This window comes from Dermacentor andersoni, unplaced genomic scaffold (assembly GCF_023375885.2).
Source record: "Dermacentor andersoni unplaced genomic scaffold, qqDerAnde1_hic_scaffold ctg00000039.1, whole genome shotgun sequence".
In the NCBI taxonomy this organism is placed as follows: domain Eukaryota; kingdom Metazoa; phylum Arthropoda; class Arachnida; order Ixodida; family Ixodidae; genus Dermacentor; species Dermacentor andersoni.
In genome coordinates this window covers 24,374,968-24,395,676 of record NW_027314752.1, presented here as the reverse complement: position 1 = coordinate 24,395,676, position 20,709 = coordinate 24,374,968, and positions in this window count along the sequence as shown.

The following is a 20,709-nucleotide window of genomic DNA, read 5'->3' as shown; positions in this document are numbered from 1 at the left end:
CGCTCGCCCTGTGCTACACTATTGCTGCTTTTATTCAAAGTTGAACCAACCAGCCCCATTGATTTAAAGGCTTAAAATGACTAATAATTGATTAGTAATTTTCGCCAATGTTTCCACGTGTTCCACCACGCGGCCACGCTCTCACTTTCCGACCAAAGCAATATTCCTGATACCAAAGCTTAAGCAGTAAAACCACTAATAGCTATTAGTCTTGCCACTTCAAAACTACTATGTAAAGGCTATAAAGACTTAACGTCCCACCCGATTGCACGTGTTGAAGCACGTGGCGCGAAGGGACGCTCTGACTATCCTGCAAACCCAAATATACACGAAACACACCTGCGCACACGAAAAAATAGAGAGAGAAAAAGAGGAAGCCGCCCAATTATTGTTTAAAGGCTGAAAAAGTCGGCAAAACAAAAACAGAAGCAAGCTCAAAGCATGAACAAAAAAAGACGTGATTTCTTCGCCGCCACGGAGCCCTCGAAAACCACGTCTATCCGCCTCAATATTGCTCACCCGGTGCCCCAACCGGGTGCGAGATACCTCCTCCACATGCACCCTCTTCAGGCCAACATGACACGAAACGACAACAGTGGCCGGTGCCTCATGGGGGCGGAAGCCTTGTCACGCTACTATGGGAACCAATACGGACACGGAGTATGCTACGTAGACGCCTCCGGCCTACACCATGGGCAATGGTACGGCCGCAGTCGTCCACCAAAACACCGTGGTGAATGGTCTCACGTTCCAAGCACCGCGCTCGAAGCTGCAGATCAGGACTCGTGGATCATTATTAGCGACTCTGAGGGGCCTGCAGAAACATCCACAGGGGCTTTATTCTCTATTTTGCGTACCGCATACTTCAACGGAGCAATTCTCTCGGGGCCTCCGCATCCCGCACAATAATATGGACTCTCGCGCACAAGGGTCTCGAAGGCAACGAAACTGCCTACGCCGCTGCCCATTGGAGCACTCTCCGGACATCGCCTTCGCCTCCCCTCGATGCGTAATCTGACTGCAATGAGGCATTTATCTTTAAGCAAATCACCCAACATTACCAATTCGGCCATGCAATATTTCGTAAGCCGTATAAGGGCCTCACAAAGGCGGAGCTGTGTTAACTCCTTTGTCTCTATAATAAACACTGTTGTACCTGGCAGTCCCAAAACAATTCGACCCTGCGTTCAGAGGGAAGTGCCCACACTGTGAGGAAAAAATATTCGAATATCTTCCACGTGGTGTGGGTATGCCAATCAACCCCGCACCTTGCCTCTATATCCAACCCTAGCCGTTAAGACTTGGAGGCAGCTCTGCTCGGTTGCTCTGACCTGGCGAGGTAGAAGGCCCTGATCGGCTGTGCCCGAGCCCCGGCTACAGCCGATGAAATCCTGTAATGTGGAGCCCACCTAGTGTTTATAAAGAATGGCCCCTTATGTACTGCCCCAAACAATCCTTGTAAATACTTCGACAAGTTTTTCAGTCAGTCATTCAGGCCCTCACTTCGTGGTTCGTCTTGAAGTCCAGTTTCACTCAAGGTTTCGCTTGGCCAGTAGTACCAAAGCTTCGTGCAGAACAACGTTTCCGTTCAGGATTGGAAGAGATCGGAGTGAATTTCACGAGCTATTTTGAAGACATAGTTAACCTTTATAAAAGGGTGAACGCGTCGATATTAGAGAAGGAGAAGATCAAACATATAATGAAGGGAATTGAGGACGACGCGTTGCAAATGTTGTTATCGAACAGTCCTCACGCTGTCGTAGAAGTGATATAATTGTGTTAGAGTTACGACGAGTTGCGCTGGCAGCGGCTTCACACTCGACGTACCCTTACACACGCTAACTCGCTGTCAAGCCTCGTAGTCGGGAACTGCCACGCTATTGTCACGTTGTAGTGATGGTTAAGAAGGCAGCAAAACTGTGATTTAGGAAACGAGCGTTTCATTGCACGAACTTGTGGCCTCAAGAACAGGCTACGCTCATAGAACAACGGTAGCGGCGAACACGATCGGCGGTCGTCGAAATTTTATCAATGAGTCAAGCGCGTCGGCTTTTATACATCAATCGTCGAATGTTCCGGACAAATCGCTGGGACCCACGTGCCTTCCACAAAGTTCTACATTACTCGCGTCACGCACACATGCAACCAGATTACACAAGGTTCGGTCCCAGACAGTCGATGGAACCATCGATAACATTCCAGGAACTTCCGACACATGAAAGCGCGTCCTGCACTGTGCGACAACATTTGTTAGGTGGTGAAACGTGTCACCCGATGAAGACAAGTACACGTGTCAATATCCTCCTCTTAAAAAAACTACCGACCCGATGCTGTAACGAAACGAAAATAATAAAGAAAAACACTCGTAGCGACGAAAACAACATAAATAAGGAAGTTTGTCGGCGTCCGTAAAAGGGTTTAAGACGCACCACGTGGACTACTTCAGATCATGCACGGCGCCGCTGTGAATGCTGAATCAGGCTCCATACCCAAACACGGTCACCGGGGTTGTACTCGATGAAGCGTCGTCGTAGGTTGTAGTGTCGGCTGTCAGTCCTCGGCAGTTTCTTGATGCGCAGGCGGTTGAGCTGTCGGGTTTCATCAGCACGCTGGAGACAGGTAGCGACGTCATGATTCTCCTCGTCAGTGACGTGTGACAACATGGCGTCGAGCTTCGTCGTCGGGTTCCTGCTGTAAACCAGCTTGAACGGCGTGATCTCTGTGGTTTTGTGCACCGCCGTGTTGTAAGCGAATGTTACGTATGGCAGGACGGCATCCCAGGTCTTGTGTTCGACGTTAACGCACATGGCTAGCATGTCGGCAAGGGTCTTATTCAGCTGCTCCGTGTGGGTGGTAGGTGGCTGTCCTCCTGTGCCTTGTCTGACTGTATTGCAGAATGGCATGAGTGAGCTCCGCTGTAAAGGTCGTTCCTCTGGCGGTGATGAGGACTTCTGGGGCGCCATGACGCAGCAGGATGTTTTAGACAAAGAATTTCGGCACTTCAGCTGCGCTACCTTTCGGCAGTGATTTAGTTTCAGCGAAGTGGGTGAGGTTGTCCGTCGCCATGACGATCCACTTATTTCCGGTTGTTGACGTTTGAAAGGGTCCCCAAAAGTCCACCTCAATCTGCCAGAATGATCCGCAAGGAGGCTCGATTGGCTGTAGTAATACGACTGGCCTTGTCCGTGGTGTCTTGCGTCGCTTAGTCTCGGCATGTTCTGACATAACGGGCGAAATCGGTGGTCAGGTGCGGCCAATAATACCTTTCCTGTATCCTCCATAATGTCCGGGCAAATTCAAGGTGTCCATCGGTCGGAACGTCATGTCGGGCGTGCAATAATTCTGGACACAGTCCTGACGGGACAACAAGAAGCTATTTGGCGCACACTGGTGAGAAGTTCTTCTTTACAAATAGGTTGTTTTAAAGCGAGTTCGAAGACAATCCTCGCCTAAATACCCTAGGGACAACGTTGGTGTGCCCTTCCAAATACTCGACGAGGTCTTTTAGCTACTGGTCTGCTCGCTGCTGTTTATTGAAGTCTTTTGCACTTATTAGTCATAGGAAGGCGTCGTCATCCTCGTCGTCCTCCGGCGCAAGATCGATGGGGGCGCATGATAGGCAGTCAGCGTCTGAGTGTTTTCTTCCGGACTTGTATATTACGGTGACGTCATATTCCTGCAGTCGGCGGCTCCACCTCGCCAGCCGTCCTTAAGGGTCCTTTAAATTAGCTAGCCAACATAACGCGTGATTGGTCGCTGACGACTTTGAGTGGCCTGCCATAGAGGTAAGGGCGGAATTTCGCTATAGCCCAAATGATGGCGAGGCATTCCGTTTCAGTCATAGAATAATTGCGTTCCGCTTTTGACAGCGACCGATTAGCGTAGGATATCACCCGTTGAAGTCTGTCTTTCCTCTGTACTAGGACGGCACAGAGGCCCAGGCTAGTGGCGTCGGTGTGGAATTTAGTATCAGCGTCCTCGTTGAAGTGTGCAAGTACCGGCGGCGACTGCATGAATCTTTTGAGTTCTAGAAATGCATCGGCCTGCGGCGTTTGCCACTTTACGTCGACATAAGATTTGTTAGATGTGTTAGCGGCTCAGCGTTGCGCGAAAAGTCCTTGACAAAGCGCCTGCAGTAGGCACAAATGCCAACGAATCTACACACTGCCTTCTTGTCGGTGGGCGGCGGAAACTTTGCAATGGCAGCTGTTTTCTGCGGGTAGGGGCGGACTCCAGACTTGCTGATGACGTGGCCTAGGAAGAGAAGCTCATTGTAAGCGAAGCGGCACTTTTCTGGCTTCAGAGTGAGCCCTGATGACTTGATGGCCTCTAGTACTGTCGCAAGCCGCTTAAGATGATCGTCGAAATTTCCGGTGAAGACGACGACGTCATCCGAGTAAACCAAGACAGGTCTGCCACTTCAATCCTGCTAACACCGTGTACATGACGCGCTAGAACGTTACAGCCGCCGAGCCGAGTCCGAATGACATGACGTTGAACTCATAGAGGCCATCTGGCGTGATGAAGGCAGTCTTTTCGCGATCGCTCTCGTCGGCTTCTATTTGCCAGTAGCCAGACTTGAGATCCATCGAGGAGAAGTATTTTGCGTTGCAGACCCGTTATAATGCCTCGTCTATCCTGGGTAGAGGTTATAGATCCTTCTTTGCGATCTTGTTCAGTCGACAATAATCGACATAGAAACGTAAGGTTTCGTCCTTTTTTTCACCAGGACTACAGGAGGTACCCACGGACTTTTGGACGGCTGGATTATGTTGTCGCGCAGCATTTCGTCGACTTGTTCTCTTATAGCTTCACGTTCTCGCGGCGAAACTCGGTTAGGGCGCTGGCGGAGTGGTCGAGTGCACTCCTCGGTGAATATGCGATGCTTGACGACTGGTGTTTGTCGAATCCTCGCTGACGTCGAAAAGCAGCCTTTGTATCGTCGGAGCAGACTTCTGAGCTATTGTTGCTTAATCATGGGGAGACTTGGATCAATGCCGTAGATGGTTCGGGAGCCATGTTCATCGGGGTAGATGCGGCGGAAAACGAGATGACAAACCCATTACCAGTTTCCAGAATTTCCTCGATGTACGCGATCGTCGTGCCCTTGTTGGTGTGCTTGAACTCCTGCCTGAAGTTTGTCAGCAACACTTCAGTTTTTTCTCCATGCATTCGAGCGATCCCTCTGTTGATGCAAATTTCATGGTCTGGCAGTAGACGTTCGCCCCCCTCGATGACGGCTTCTACGTCGGCAGGTGTTTTGGCGCGGACGAAAATGACAAGGCTGGGGCGAGGCGAGTGGCTGACATGAGATGGCTCGCAGACCGGCCCCGGGCTGGGCCAGTGTATCGTGGGCGCTGCGGCGACAGCTAGCGTCCTGGTGAAGGCGAACGGGAGGGTAGTGGAGGGCTCCACTGAGTGGCGGCGAGGATGTCGGCGATATCGCGAGGCCGTTCGCCAAGCTGTGGTCGCGCCGCGTTAACGGCGAACCCTCGGAGTCCCATTTCCCGGTATGGGCATCGGCGGTAGACGTGACCCGCTTCTCCGCAGTGGTAGCAGAGCAGGTGGAGGTCAGGAGTGCGCCAAATGTCCGCCTTCCTCGCGTAGTGGCACTGGGCGATGGGTGGGTGTGCTGGCGGCGGCGGATCACGGGATTGTGGTGTTAAAGGGCCCTTTTGTGTTCACAGAGGTAGGCCTGGACAGCAGGTGACGGCGGTGTTGGTAATTGCTTACGGCTGGGGCTGCGGTGACTCTGGTTGCAGCTCAGCAACTGCAAGGGATCGCTCAAACTGATCTTGAACGATTTCGGCGATTCAGACTGCTTGTGTCTGCGACTTCGGGCGCAACTTCTGCAGCTCTTCCTCTACGACCGCTGTGATAGTCTCACGCAGATCGTCGTTGGCCAGTGATTGAATTCGGCGTAGTGTGTACAGTTTGTGCCGCGGTTGAATTGCCGGTTCCACATTTCAAATGTCTTGTCGAAGCTGTTGGCCTCGCGAAGAAACTGTTCTATGTTCTTCGGTTGCCTTTGTATCATTGCGCCGAAAGGTTTTTCCTTCACACCACGCATGAGAAGGAGGACTTTCTTGTCGCCGGGCCTATCCGGGTCGGCGTGGCGGAACAGACAGTTCATTTCTTCCGTGAATATGGCAACGTTATCGTTAGGTAGCTGCACTCGGGCGTCAATCATGGTTTGGCCCTTTCCTTGCGCACGATGCTCACAAAGGTGCGCAGGAATCCGCTACGGAAGAGGTCCCATGTTGTCAAGGTTGACTCCCGCTTCTCAAACCACGTTCTGAATGGCGTCTTCTAAGGCAAAGTATGCATGCCGCAGCTTGTCGTTGGAGTCCTCGTTGTTGAAAGTCGCGATTCGTTCGGAAGTCTCCAGGCAGGATTCCGGGTCTTCAGTCGTTGCTCAATGGAGGATGGGTGGATCCCGAGGTTGTAGGATAACGGGGGACGCTGGGGCAGCTATTGGGGTTGTTTTGACCACGACCTTCTTCTTCTTCTTCTTCTGCCCCCACACAGGCAGCACCCAGTGCTGCCAAATTCAACAACACGCAGACCTTGCTCTCGCAGGGCTGCATTACTGTGCAAAAATCGAGGCCCGAGACGACTCTCAGAGCCTCGTGACCCCGCCTCCACCGCCTCTCAGAAGGAGATGGAGGTTGACGCAAGTACATTGGTGCCAGTGGCACCAAAAGACAAGCGCAGCTTGCTTGAGGGACGTAAAAAAGAAAAAAAAACCTCGAATAATTCCACCAAAACCTAAATAACATTATCACTCTACACAGAACACTTCCAAAAACACCTTTGTCATAATGGATGTTCAGATATTGCAATGGAATGCCAGAGGGCTTTTGCATAACCTAGATGACGTCAAAGAATTGTTATCTACATATAAGCCTAGAGTGTTCTGTGTTCAGGAGACGCACTTAAAATCAAGTGACTCGAACTTTCTCAGTTTGGAATTTTTTTGAAGACCGCGATGATGGACATGCTGCATCAGGTGGCGTGGCAAAAATAATATCAAAGACTGTTGCATGCCAAAATCTCCAACTTAACACGCCTTATGAAGCAGTAGCCATACGAGCTATTTTGCTTAATAGGCTTGTTACTGTATGCTCTTTGTACATCCCACCAGACAAGAGGCTCGACATTACTGAGTTTGAAAAACTAATAGACCGGCTTCCTGAGCCGTATATTGTGGTTGGTGATTTTAATGCCCATAGTGGACTCTGGGGGGACTCACGCTGTGATGCAAGAGGCCGCGTAATTGAAAAATTCCTTCTATCCTCTGCAGCATCCCTGTTTAACAAAAAGTTCCCGACTTACTATAGCCTTACGCATAACACCTACTCCTCAATAGATCTGGCGGTTGGCTCTGCAACACTTATGCCATTGCTTGAATGGAGAGCTCTCATAGACTCCTTTGGAAGTGACCATTTTCCAGTTCTCTTAGAGGCAATACATACGTATGACCCACCTGTGAATCCAAAAAAAATGGAAACTAAATGCTGCAAACTGGGCAGAATTCAAAGAGCTCGCATGTATATCCATTGAACCCATAAGGCAGCTTGACATTGAAGAAATGACTGCCTATATAACTGAACACATTATTCATGCCGCGAAACAATCGATACCACAAACCTCTGGTAAAATAGTGAATCCTAAGCCCTGGTGGAATGAAGAGTGCAAGCAAGCACGAAAAGAACAAAACAAAGCCTGGCGTACGTTTTCCAAATATCCAACAGAAGTAAACCTTATAAATTTCAAACGTGCAAAAGCAAGCGGAAGACGTATTCGTTGGGAAGCCAAGAGAGATAGTTGGAGAAATTATATCGGCTCAATAAACTCATACAAAGATAGCCAGAAAGTGTACAGTAGGGTTCGAAGGCTGAAGGGGAATACCACACTACCCTTGCCCGTGGTAAATGACACTGCTACTACATTAGAAGGGCAAGCAGATGCTTTGGGCGAACACTTTGAGCACATATCAAGTTGCGCGAACTACACAAAAGCATTCCTAACCTATAAAAATTTAGCTGAGTCAGTACCCTTCTCCTTCCGAAAATCCCATAGCGATGGGTACAATTGCCCATTCACGATGCAAGAATTAAAAATAGCTTTGCACAACTGCAAAAACCCTGCGCCAGGATTAGACAGTATTAATTATGAGATGGTCAAGCACCTACCCGAGGAAACACTTGAATGCCTCTTATACCTGTTCAATAAAATTTTCTGCAGTGGTCGATTGCCGTCCTGCTGGAAGGAAGCTATAGTAGTGCCAATATTAAAGCATGGAAAAGACCCCTCCTATGTACAGAGCTACAGACCTATCGCTCTAACGAGCTGTGTATGTAAGGTGTTTGAAAAAATTACAAACCGCCGAATAATGTTCTTTATGGAATACAATGGAATTCTGGATCCCCACCAAGCCGGTTTTAGACCAGGAAGGTGTACAATAGATAGCCTAGTTCTACTTGAGAGTTATATACGAGACGCATTTATTCATAAGCAATACTGTCTATCAGTATTTTTTGATCTCGAAAAAGCTTATGACACTACCTGAAGGTATGGCATATTGCAAGACCTCGCGTCGTATGGCGTGTCTGGCAACATGTTTAATATAATAAAAAGCTACCTGTCCGAACGAAAGTACAGAGTAAGGGTGGGAACTGCAGTGTCGAGAGTCTTCGTGCAAGAAAACGGTGTACCACAAGGAGGAGTGCTCAGCTGCACACTATTCTTAGTTAAAATGAACACACTACAAAAAACACTCCCACCATTTATATCCTACTTACTCTATGTAGATGATATACAGATGAGTTTTAAATCATGCAATCTGTCCATATGCGAGAGGCAGATTCAGCTGGGAGTGAACAGGCTTTCAAAATGGGCGGACAAGAATGGCTTTCGCTTTAGTGAAGAAAAGACGACATGCGTGTTATTTTCTCGGAAAAGAGGCATACATCCTGAACCGAATATTACGATGAAGGGTATGTGCTTAGTGTAAAAAAGGAGCAGAAATTTCTCGGCGTTATATTGGATGGTAAGCTCTCGTTTGTGCAACATATAAAAAACATAAAAATGAAATGCTTAAAAACTATGAATATCCTCAAAATTCTTTCGCACAAGTCGTGGGGAACTGACAAGAAATAATTGCTCTCGCTGTATAACAGTTTGATTAGAACACGTATCGATTACGGGAACCTTGTTTACCAATCAGCTTCACGTTCTGTTTTAAAAATTCTCGATCCTGTACATAACATTGGCATGCGGCTGGCCCTAGGTGCATTCCGTACTAGCCCTGTTCCAAGTTTGCACGTAGAAGCTAATCAGTGGAACCTAGACCGACAACGTAACTACTGTAGTTTTATGTAAGCACTTAAGATTAGTTCCAACCGAGAACACCCGTGTTACAAAATGTTGAAGAGCACAGAAACGCAAACCCTCTCTGGAAAGCGGCCATCATTAGCAAAGCCATTTCCACTGAAAGCACTGTCGCTATATCAAGAAAACAACATATTGCTGTCGGACGTTCACCTGCATAACCCTAACGAGTTAGTAGCACCATGGGAAACAGTCACCATACATTGTGACTTCTCCTTCACCGAAATAAACAAAAAGCATACACCCCAAGAAGCTGTAAAACAACACTTCTTATCACTACAGAGTAAGTACAAGTGTTCAGAATTTTACACTGATGCTTCAAAAACTGCTGAAACAACATCATGTGCTGCAATTGGTCCAGATTTTGTAGCCCATTTAAGATTAAACAAATACACAAGTATCTTCACTGCTGAAGCTCACGCTATACTCCTCGCAGTTAAAGAAATAACAACAAAACAGATCAATCAATCGATAATATACACAGATGCCTTAAGTGTGGTCCGGTCAGTACACATTGAAAAACAAAGAAAGAATCCAGTGATAAACACTCTCATCAGCAGCTTAACCTTAGCCTACAAGAGAGGGCTACATATTATAATCTGCTGGGTACCTGGCCATACTAGTATACCTGGTAACGAAGCAGCAGACGCAAATGCGGCCTTACCAGGTCTAAGGCCCCAAATAGATTTAAGTTATGTACCATATACAGATATGAAACCTGTCGTTCGAGGAATACTGCGTCGCGCATGGCAAGAAGCTTGGGACACAGAAAACAATAACAAACTTCACATCATCCAACCCTACATTACGCAAACACCTGTATACCGGCATAGACAGGAGGAAATAATGATGTCGAGACTGAGGATAGGACACACACATGCAACTCACTCATACTTGCTAACCGGTAATGATCCACCGGTCTGCATTAGATGTGGAAATGAACTCACAGTCATCCACGTTCTTATACAATGCCCTGGCATGGAAGCTACGCGAAAAAAATACTTTCCTGAACATTACCGCACCAATTTACCTATGCATCCTGAATTTTTCCTATCGGCTGAGCCGATGTTCCTCCTCGACCGGCTGTTATCTTAATGATGTGAACTTTTTGAAGAATATATCTTACCGCTTTTAAACTCATCTTCTCTACGCTGCCTGAAATCCTACATGATCATCCTAAATTCTCCCAAGAAATGCAAGCCTCATGTTTTTAATTCCTAGGCCTTTACAGCCACCGCAGTACATCACAGGCATTGCAACCCACTATACCCGCTGACAGGTTTATAACATTCTACTGCACTACTAAACATCGTTGCTGGCGCTCTTTGGCCGTTGTAGCCCTTGCGGCATAAATACTAAATAATTAATTAATTAATTCTTTGTCGTCTCGGGTAGAAGTGCGTGCTCTAGGGGCAGTCCTTGCAGTCTGCGGCTTGCACACTGGTCTTCGGCGATGTTGGTTTGGCCCTCAGGCTTCGGGCTTGGATCGTGGCTTGGCGATCACTAGCACCTCCACCAGATGTCACGCGGTAGTGACGGTTAAGACAGCAACAAAGCTGTGATTAACGAAACGAGCCTTTTATTGGGCGAACTTGTGCCCTCAAAAACAGGCAACACTCAAAGAACAGTGGTTGCGGCGAACACAATCAGCGGTCGTCAAAAACTGATCAACGGGTCAAGCGCGTCGGCTTTTATACATCAATCGTACATTGTTACAGACTAATCACTGGGACCCGCGCGCCTTGCACAAAGTTCTTCATTATTCGTGTCCCGCACACATGCAATCAGATTGCACAAGGTTTGGTCGCAGACAGTGAATGGAAGTATCGATAACATTCAATAAACTTCCGACACATGCAAGCGCGTCCTACGCTGTGCGATAACATTTGTTAGGCGGTGTAACGTGTCGCCCGATGAAGACAAGTACACGTGTCACTATTCTCTTGCTAAACATCCAGGAGTTCATTGGCGCAGAGGTCACTCGTCAGCTATCTTTAATGTCTTGTGTCCAGGAAGCACCACCTGCTTTGTCACCTACGACCCACGACTTCATTCAAAAGCAACTTTCTGAAGAGGTTTCTCAACCCCATTAACAGGCACATGTCACTGCACCTCTCACGTACGCTCAAGCACATTCCCGATGCTGTCCAGAAAGACAACTGCCGCCCCCTATGCATCGACCGCCGTCATTTCATAGTGAACACCTAGGCTTCGTTCAACCGGTCGACGCAATTTCAAATTTTCACGCTCCAGTCGCTTCTACATGTACGGGTGGTAGCGCACCTACTTCTTACCATGCGGTTTGTCAGTCACTCCTCGATACTTTCCAGTGCTTCATCGACGATGAAAAGTCATCTTCGGAACGATGCCAGCTCATAGCTCTCCTGCACAAGTTCCGCGCTTCTTTTGACAGGCATGATTCCGCTTTGGGCCGTACTTCAGCCGTTTTTCAACAGATAGATACCAGCAGTCATGCACCTCAACGCCAACGCCCTTACCGAGTATCCGCCTTGGAGCGCCGTGCCATTGATGACCAGGTTACTTTCATGCTTAAGCATCGCGTTGTGCAGCCTTCAAACAGTCCCTGGGCGTTACCGGTCGTTTTCGGTAAGAATAAGAGTGGATTTATACGATACTGCATCGACTACCAACTTCTGAACAAGATAACGCGCAAGGACGTTTACCCATCACCGCGCATCCACGACGCCCTCGACTGTTTGCAGGGAGCCGAGTTCATCACTGCATTTACGTTCTGGATAGTGGCAAGTCCCTTTGGCACCATCTGATTGACTTAAAACAGCATTTGTAACACCTGACGGATTATACGATTTCATCATAATGTCTTTTGGCCTGTGTAATGCTCCAGCCACTTTTGAGAGGACGGCGCGTAATATTTTGCGTGGCCACGATTTGAACACATGTCTATGCTACCTGAATGGCACAGTTGTCTTTTTCGCTGATTTGCGAACACATCTCAGACGTGTGGAGCACATTCTGAAATGCCTGACTGACGCGGGACTGGAACTCAACTTAAATAATTGTCATTTCGGCACTCGAAGGCTCACCATTCTTGGCCACATTGTATTGCGAAACGGTATCCTTCCGAATGCATCCAAGATCCGTGATGTGGGCAAGATTCAACATAAAAAAAGTTAAAGAAGATTGAAAGTTGCCTTCGTTCATGCTCGTATTTCTGACCTTTCATTCGTTATTTCACTTCCATAAGTGGTGACAAAGAACTTTCCGCTTTGTCGTCCGCCTGTGATAACCCCTTCCCGAAAGTAGGTCGCCTGCAAGCCTTTCCACTTATCCTCCGCCATATCGATCTTGCAGCCCCCACCACGGTCCACATCGAAGCCAGTGGCGTCATCATCGGAACGTACTTAGGTAACGAAAAGCGGGGTTCGATGAATATCTCGTCTACGCGAGACGAACTCTGAGAAAGGGCGGGGCTAATTACTCGGTTCGAGATTAAGAGTGTTTAACCATTATTTGAGCCCCTGTAATATTTTAACAATCTCTGTATGGTCGTGCTTTCGATGTCGTCAATGACCAGTACGTCCTTTGCTGTCCAGCCTTAAGGATCCATCTGGTCAGCTTGTTCGCGGGGTGCTTAAGTTACAGAAGTACAACGTCCGCGTTCCGTACCGTTCCGACCGCAGACACCCCCACGCTGACGCCCTTTTTCGCTCGCCAGTCTCCGCTGACAGCGTTTGTCAATTCCCTCTTGAGCCCATACTTACATCTCATGCACTGCGCAACATGCAGTCGGAGCAGCGCAAGGATCCCTGGATCAGCGCTCTCATCAGTGTGCGTTCTTAACTATTCACTTCTTCACCATCTCGCACTCTTCGTCGCCAGCCTACCAACCTCTGCATTCGCAATGACCTTCCTTAAGTCGTAACTGCCTTTCTTATGGTCGGAAGCGGCTCTTCTACGCCATCTTTTATTCGCTATGTCTATGACTTTATCTGTGACGCTTTCTACACAGATCCACAGCGCGCGCATGCGGGCCTTTTCAAGGCCTACGCCCGACTAGGCTTTCGATTTTATTGGCGTGACAATCATAACTACGTTTGAAATTTCATTTGCTCTGTGCTCAGTACCAACGGCGAAAATTACCGCCGGGACAAGCCCACCTGTCACAACCCTTTCCATGCCCTAGTCGACCTTTGTTTGTATCGACATTTACGGACAGCTACCATCCACTCCAGCAGGGAACCGGTGGGCTATTGTTGCAGTGGCCCACTTGACCCGCTATGCTGAAACAGCCAATCTGCCGACTGCTAACGCCCGCGAGGTTGCACCGTTTCTGTTACGACATTTCTTTCTACACCACGGTGTCCGTCGCGAGCTTCTGAGCGATAGATGCCATGCCTTTCTTTCCGATACTTTGAAGGCACTACTCGATGAATGTTGAATCATCCACCGTGTCAGTACAGCGTGCCACCTGCAAAGTAACGGCACGTCCGAGTACTCTTGGCGACATGATATGTATGCCCGTCCCATCTTATCATTCAAATTGGGACCAAGTTCTGCCTCTCATGACGTATGCGTTCAATAGTGCGACCAAACCAACCACTCGATTTTCCACTTACTTTTTTCCTATACGTGCGAGAGCCATCTAATACGTTCCACCATTCTTTGATATACACCCGATACGTTCCGAAAGTACTCCGCTACCTGAAGCGGCTCGACATGCCGAGGAATGCCTCCAGCTTGTCCGCTCTTTTTCATGCGAGGACCAGTGGCAGCAGTAGTCGCGTTAACCTGCCGACCGTTTCCGCCAGCCCTTTCTCTTCACTCTTGGCTATGTCTTCGGGTACTCGCTACCATACCAGGCCTCTCCGCAAAAGTTGTCGCCAAATTTTTTGGACCCTACCGCGTTCTGGAGCAGACGTCCTCCATCAACTATGTGCTAGAGCCCCTCACACGATCGACAGACGTACGCTGTCGCGGCCACGAACTTGTTCATGTCTCTCATATTAAGCCGTACTACAATCCAATAGTAGTCTCCTCGGCTTAGCCACCAGTATGACGCCTTTTTCTGCGTTTTGCGTTGGTAACGAAGAAGATTATCGTACGCCTCCGCAGCATTGTGACAGGCATGCGATCTTGGTTGCTGTCCTTGGCAGAACGCAAGTGACTCTTGCCCGTTCACCTGCGTCCGCTGCTAATAAATTTTTAATTATATATTGTGAAAACCCACCGTTCCTTTGGATGAAGAAGAGGACAAGAAAGGACACGAGCTGTTCTTAGCACGCCATCTTTGTTCTTGTGATGCCAGTCGCATCACCGTAAATGGTGTGGACAAGCCCTTCTTAGGCACTCCCCTTAAGATATCCGGTAAAGGTGCGGAGTATATCCAAATGACACCTCGGAACTTCAGCGAGGTTTATTGTGGGTCATACGACCACTTCAACTAAGAAGCCTGCTCGCTCACCCTAGGCTAGCACATCACTGGGTGTCCTGACACAATTCTGAGAGCCTAGTACCTTTCCTGGCACTAACGCATGGGCGTCGAACACTGGTTAACAGAGCACAAGGGAACCAGCAAGAACAACCGGTAGACCTAATCGTCATGCCGGCTAGCGAACACATGAAGAGGAATTGCCCAGTTAAGGCCCCTGTAATCAGCAAAAGCTACTGGAGCTCTTTGGGGTGCCAGTCGGGCGCCAGAGACCCGCGAAGAAGGAACCTTTGTGCAGGGGTCCCAACATAAAATGAGCCATATGTTGTGCACACTAAGGACGTCTTAGCTCGTTGTCGGTGGCTTGAGGACAAAATGTTTCAAGCTGAAAGTGTCAGCCGTCTACCTTATGGCATCGGTTATGACGCCTTTATTTAATAGTATACAAGAACTACTCGACCATGGACAACATCATAAAAGAGCACCGACACTTTGTAAAAGTGAAAGTGATTGTGTCACCAGCTATTCATGCAGTCTCCTAACACCGTCGTTACCACCTAGTGTGTAGACGTCCAGCCTCCTGGTACCGAAAGCTTGCTGCTCCTTCTGTGGCATGATATTGAGGCCGCGTCTCTGTCTGTTCCTCAGGCCTGTTCATAGGAAGGCTCCCGCCCACCGGTATTGTTGTTCCAAGCCGTCGTTCGCGAAGAGTTAGCAAACGCAGGCCTTCGTCCCATCTGCGCTGTAGTAGCGCTGCGGTCAGCGATTTCTGTCAACTTTTTCGCCCACTGTCACCCTATCCCGGATACCATGATGCAAAAAGTGGTGCATGCATGGCGACATGCCAATATGCCTGCACTGCAATTGCAAAGGCAATATTCTCCGCTATCGTGACTGTCGGTGGCCGTCATCACTTCGACTTGCGTAGACTCAGCGCCCGGAAACAGTTGGATTTCTTTTTTTCGGTCCCAAATTACCCACCGCAACCTGAAGCTCCTGCCAGCACTGCAGGCTACGACCATGCGCCATCTTCTGAGAGCAGGCGTTATCGTTCTCCGCTGCCCCGTCGCTCGCCATCGCCAGACATTTGTTGTCCTTGTTCGGATAAGAAACTCATGGAGCTTCCAGAGGTCATTATACATTGGCTAACCTACCACCTACCTAGAAATTCTCCGATAACCCTGGCTACCCAACAAAACATTCTGGATCTAGAAGTGGTCCGTGTGCCTGTATCTGCACTCATACATATTGGGGTGCAACTCTCCTTCATAAGCGCTTCCATTTCTCGTTGTCTCCGGAAGGTTTTGACGCCTGTCTTTCGCGTTGCCGATGGGGGCACACCTTGCTTCACTGGCATGTGCACTGCGCAAGTGAGCTTCATCTGGCCACTAGACCTGAGTTATATTTACCGTTCTACAGTGTTGTCCCAATGAAATCATTCTCGGCCACATCATTCTGCTTTCATTGACAGATCATGTGGCCATCTACAGTTGTAACTTCCTTCTTCCCGACATCAAGAGTGAGTCGCCACCACATTTATGTGTCATCTAGTTTTCAGTCTGTCAACGGCTACCGCGACGTATGTGACGTTGACCTCAGAGCCCCTTGCTTGTGACGGTGTCTGTGATTTCCCCTTCTCTAGACGATAATTTTACCGTGGTGTGTTGCGTTCCCTCACTTTGTTGGGACAGTTACGGAGAACCTGGCGTGTATGCCTAGGCTTCTAATTTTGGAAGCGCCCCACAAATTATGCCAAGAGGCATCACGTTGGCAGCATATGAACTTTAGACACACATGACCGTAGGGACCCTCACTATCGAAGCTCCACAGTGGTCACGTGGTCATAAGTAGCAGCTTGACAAGCCTCTTGACTGTATGATCATCCCGGACATCTTCCCTCCTCAGTCCAAGGATCACCTCGAGTTAGTGGCGTCTTACTGCGATGTTTTTTTTTTATTTTCCCTTCGCTGCATCTTGGCCAGACATCACTCGCAACCCATCGCATCGATACTGAGGGTGCTGGACCTATCCATAGGCGCTCTCACTAAGGTTCTCTTTCCGAACACCCGGCCATTCGAACAGAAGTTGACAAAATGCTCACTAAGGACATCATTCATTGATCTGCGAGTACTTGGGCGTCCCCTGTAGTTCTCGTGAAAAAAAAAAACACAACGCATGGTGGTTCTCTATCGACTATTGGTTCCTGACCAATATTAAACAAACAAATTTGAAACAAAACATCTGGTTGATATCTTGTTGATTTGACAGTGCTCGTCCCTGTCATTTCCCTCCGCTTGTCCCTGTGAAAACGGCGCTGTTTTGGTTCAAATGCCTTACCAAGTCGCCCAAACATCTGTTTAAACGAAAAAGAACAATCGACCCTTGCCGCCGATAGGCAATGCATTCGACTCTCTCTATTGCGAAAGTACTTTTCTTCCACATATGTTCTGTCCAGCTATGAACAAATTGTTATTCATGAGCTGGATCACGAAGAGACCGCGTTAATTACACCAGATGGGTTCTATTAGTTTAAAGTCATGTCATTGGGATTGTGTAATGTCTTAAGAAAATTTGAAGAAATGACAGACTCCCTGCTTTGCGAGGTTAAAGGGTCTACATGCTTATGTTATCTTGATGACATCGTCGTTTCTTCGACGGCATTGCCCAGTCATCTCCAATGATTGTCGGCTATGTTGCGACTATTCTGTAAAGCGCGGCATCAACTAGACTCATCGATATGGGATTTGGCCCCCGAAAGATCACTGTTTTTGGACATCTTGTTGATTTGACCGGTATCCACGCTTCCCATGCCAAACTGACCACTGTTTCCAGCTTTCCACCACCTCGTTCTTCGCAACACTACCGCTCATTTTTCGGCCTTTACTTTTACTTTTCTTGCTTTGTGAAAGGCTTTTCGACCATGGTGCGGTGTCTCACAAGGCTGTTGAATATGGTAAACTTTATTTTCAAATCAATAGGATTGGAGTACGGTGTGCTTTTAATGGGTCTGGCCACCGGCGAGGACGGTGTTCCGAGACCTTGTCTCGAAGTGGCTTTCTCGGCTGGCTTCATGTCCCCGAGTTGAGTTGTCAGGTTCGAGCTTAGCAGCGCTGTCTTCCAGCGCGAGCGGAGGCTGGCGCTGGAAGAGACGAAGGGGTCGGCACTGCCCGACTTGTTTGTTAAGTCTTGACACTCCCATAACATGTGATTAGGTGGGGCAACGTCACCATACGATGTGCATCTGTTTGTAGTGTAGATCTCTTGATACATGGCGTGCGAGATTCTGGGGTTTCTTTAAGATTCCGTTTGTAATCGTCTGAAGTGCACTGCTTGCATCCTGCCTAATCTAGCGCGAGGGATCTTTGTAACTGTTAGTGCTAAACGCCCACGCACCGAGGTTTGCAGTACCCCACGGGGTCTCTTCCTTAGATGGTGCTCGGTCAGCGAGGCCTCGAGCAACGCAGTGAGCCGTTTCGTTGGGGGTGCTCAATCCGGTGGTGCCAGGACCCACAGCAAATGCCTTTGGTTATGAGAAGTCTGCCTCTCTGTATGGGGTATCTCTGAAGTATGTGATACGCCTCTTGCGAGATGCGCCCATTTGCAAAATTGTGCATTGCCGTTTCCGAATTGCTGATCACGTATCTCACTTTGGTTTGTGTGAGGGCCAGTGCTATGGCTGTTTCCTCTGCCGCATCGGCATGTGCCATGTTCACGGTGACGCTCGTGAGGTGGTTGCCTCGGTGGCTAGTAACCGCCGCCACGAAACTCTTCCTATCTTGAAAACGGGCTGCGTCGACGAAGACCACCTCCTTGTTTTTGGAGTAACTTTGGTACATGTGTTGTGACCTGCCTATACGTCTCCCGGTGTGGTGTAAGTGATGCATGTTGCGAGGCAATGGGGGTACGTATAGTTGCTCGCGTATGGTTCTTGGAATTTCTGCTATGATGCCGTGTTGCGTGTGGCATGTGATGGCGAGCTTGTGGAGCACGTGTCTGCCCGGGCGGGTCTTGGATAGCCACGCGAGTTGGGACACTTGCTGCGCCTCCATGACTTCCTCGAGCGTATTGTTTAGGCATAGTTCTAATAGCTTGCTGGTGCTGACTCCGGGCGGCACTCCCAACGCACATTTGTACACCTTGCGTATGAGGGCGTTGAGCTTGTTTCTATGCGCTACCGTCCAGTTATCAAACGCTGCCGTGTACTTCAATTGAGAAATGACGAAGGCTGGTATGAGTCGTATGACACTGCCTTCGCGCATGCCTGCGTGTTTGTCGCTGATGTGCCGAATGAGCTACATCTTTCTGGTGGCCTTTGCGAAGTGCTTTGCCATCGCTGCCCTTGTGTTCTATCATCATTCCTAGTACCTGGATCTTGTCTACCATTCGGATGGGTAGGCCGTCTGATGGCGTAAATTGGACCTTTCAGCCCGGTCTGTATAGCAGGAGTTCGCATTTTTCGGCCGAGCATGCAAGTCCCGTGCCAACGATGTAGTTTTCCACTCATTGGATGTCCTGCTATAAACGTTGCTAAATCGCTGCGTTGCTGCCCGTTGTCGTCCATATAGTAGCATTATCCGTGTAAGCCTGTGATGCAGTCCTTCGCTTTGAAGTAATCGGTCGTGTAACTCCAGCAGGATGAGGTTGACAATCATCGGCGAAATCGCCGAGCCCTGCGGGGTGTCCAAGCTCCCGATGTTGATCTGATCTGACTCTTGTCCCAGTCGCATGCGAGCGGTTTTTCCCGTGCGAAAGTACTCGATGAAGTTGTACGTCTGTAGTCCGCGATTTACCTTGTCTGTTTGTCACAATGTGGTATCGTAGCGAACGTTATCGAAATCCTTCTTCAGGGGAATTTTCACGCCTCATGCGCGATACGCGTCACGCCCTTTTACCTAGCCTGCACAAGAAAAGCATTGCTTTTACCAGAGGTCCTGCTCAAGCACCTGCCTTTTCGCAGCTAGTAGCACTAATCACTACACCGCCAGTGTTGGCTTACTTTGGTGATTGTGCTAGCGCTGACGTCCAGGCAATGGCCAATGGCCAAGGCATCGGCGTGGTTCTGGTTTAGTGTCGACGTGGTGAGGACTGTGTTTTTCACTGCCAGCCTCTGGATTCGTGCTGTTGAGAGAAATTTTGCAATTACACAGAGAGATGGGGTGCCTCGCTCTTGATTGCGCCATCACAAAATTTTCTACTTATCTGTATGGCAGCTGTTTACCGCCGTCAGTGACCATCACGCTCCCTGCTGGCTATCATCGCTCAAAGATCCTACAGGTCGCCTCGTCATTGGACATTAAGACTTCAACAATACTCATGTGCTGTGATTTACAAGTCTGGCCGCCAGCATCGGTATGCCGACTGCCTTTTCCGGTACTGCGTCCATCAACCGGAACCCGAACCAAGCGACTACAGTCCTTCTTTGCTTGGAGTCGCTGAACTCTTCAAAACTACCACCGAACAAGTTAATCAAGTTCTACAAAAGATTACTGACCGTCTCAACTCCCAGGCTCATGATGTCTCAATGCGCCTCTTTTTGCTACGTTATGACACTTTGAATTGCCGAATTACCTTTTATGATGGACGTGTCCTTTTACTTGCGAGTCCAGCACACCTCCGCTCGACACTTCTGGTCTAGCTTCATCATGCGCCGACAGCGGCCCACCTCGGTGCTTCACGCACACACGATTCTACATGTCGTTGGTTTTACTGGCCAGTCATATGGCGCTCGGTGCTTCATTACATGGCCTCCTGTGTGCCTTGTCAGCACCGGAAAAAGTCGATACTCTGAACCGCTGGCTACCTTCAGCCTGTGCACGTTCCATATGAGCCGTTTCATCGCGTCGGCCTCGACTTGCATGGCATCTTTCCGCTGCCTGTTTCACGAAACACAAAGGTTGCTGTCACTA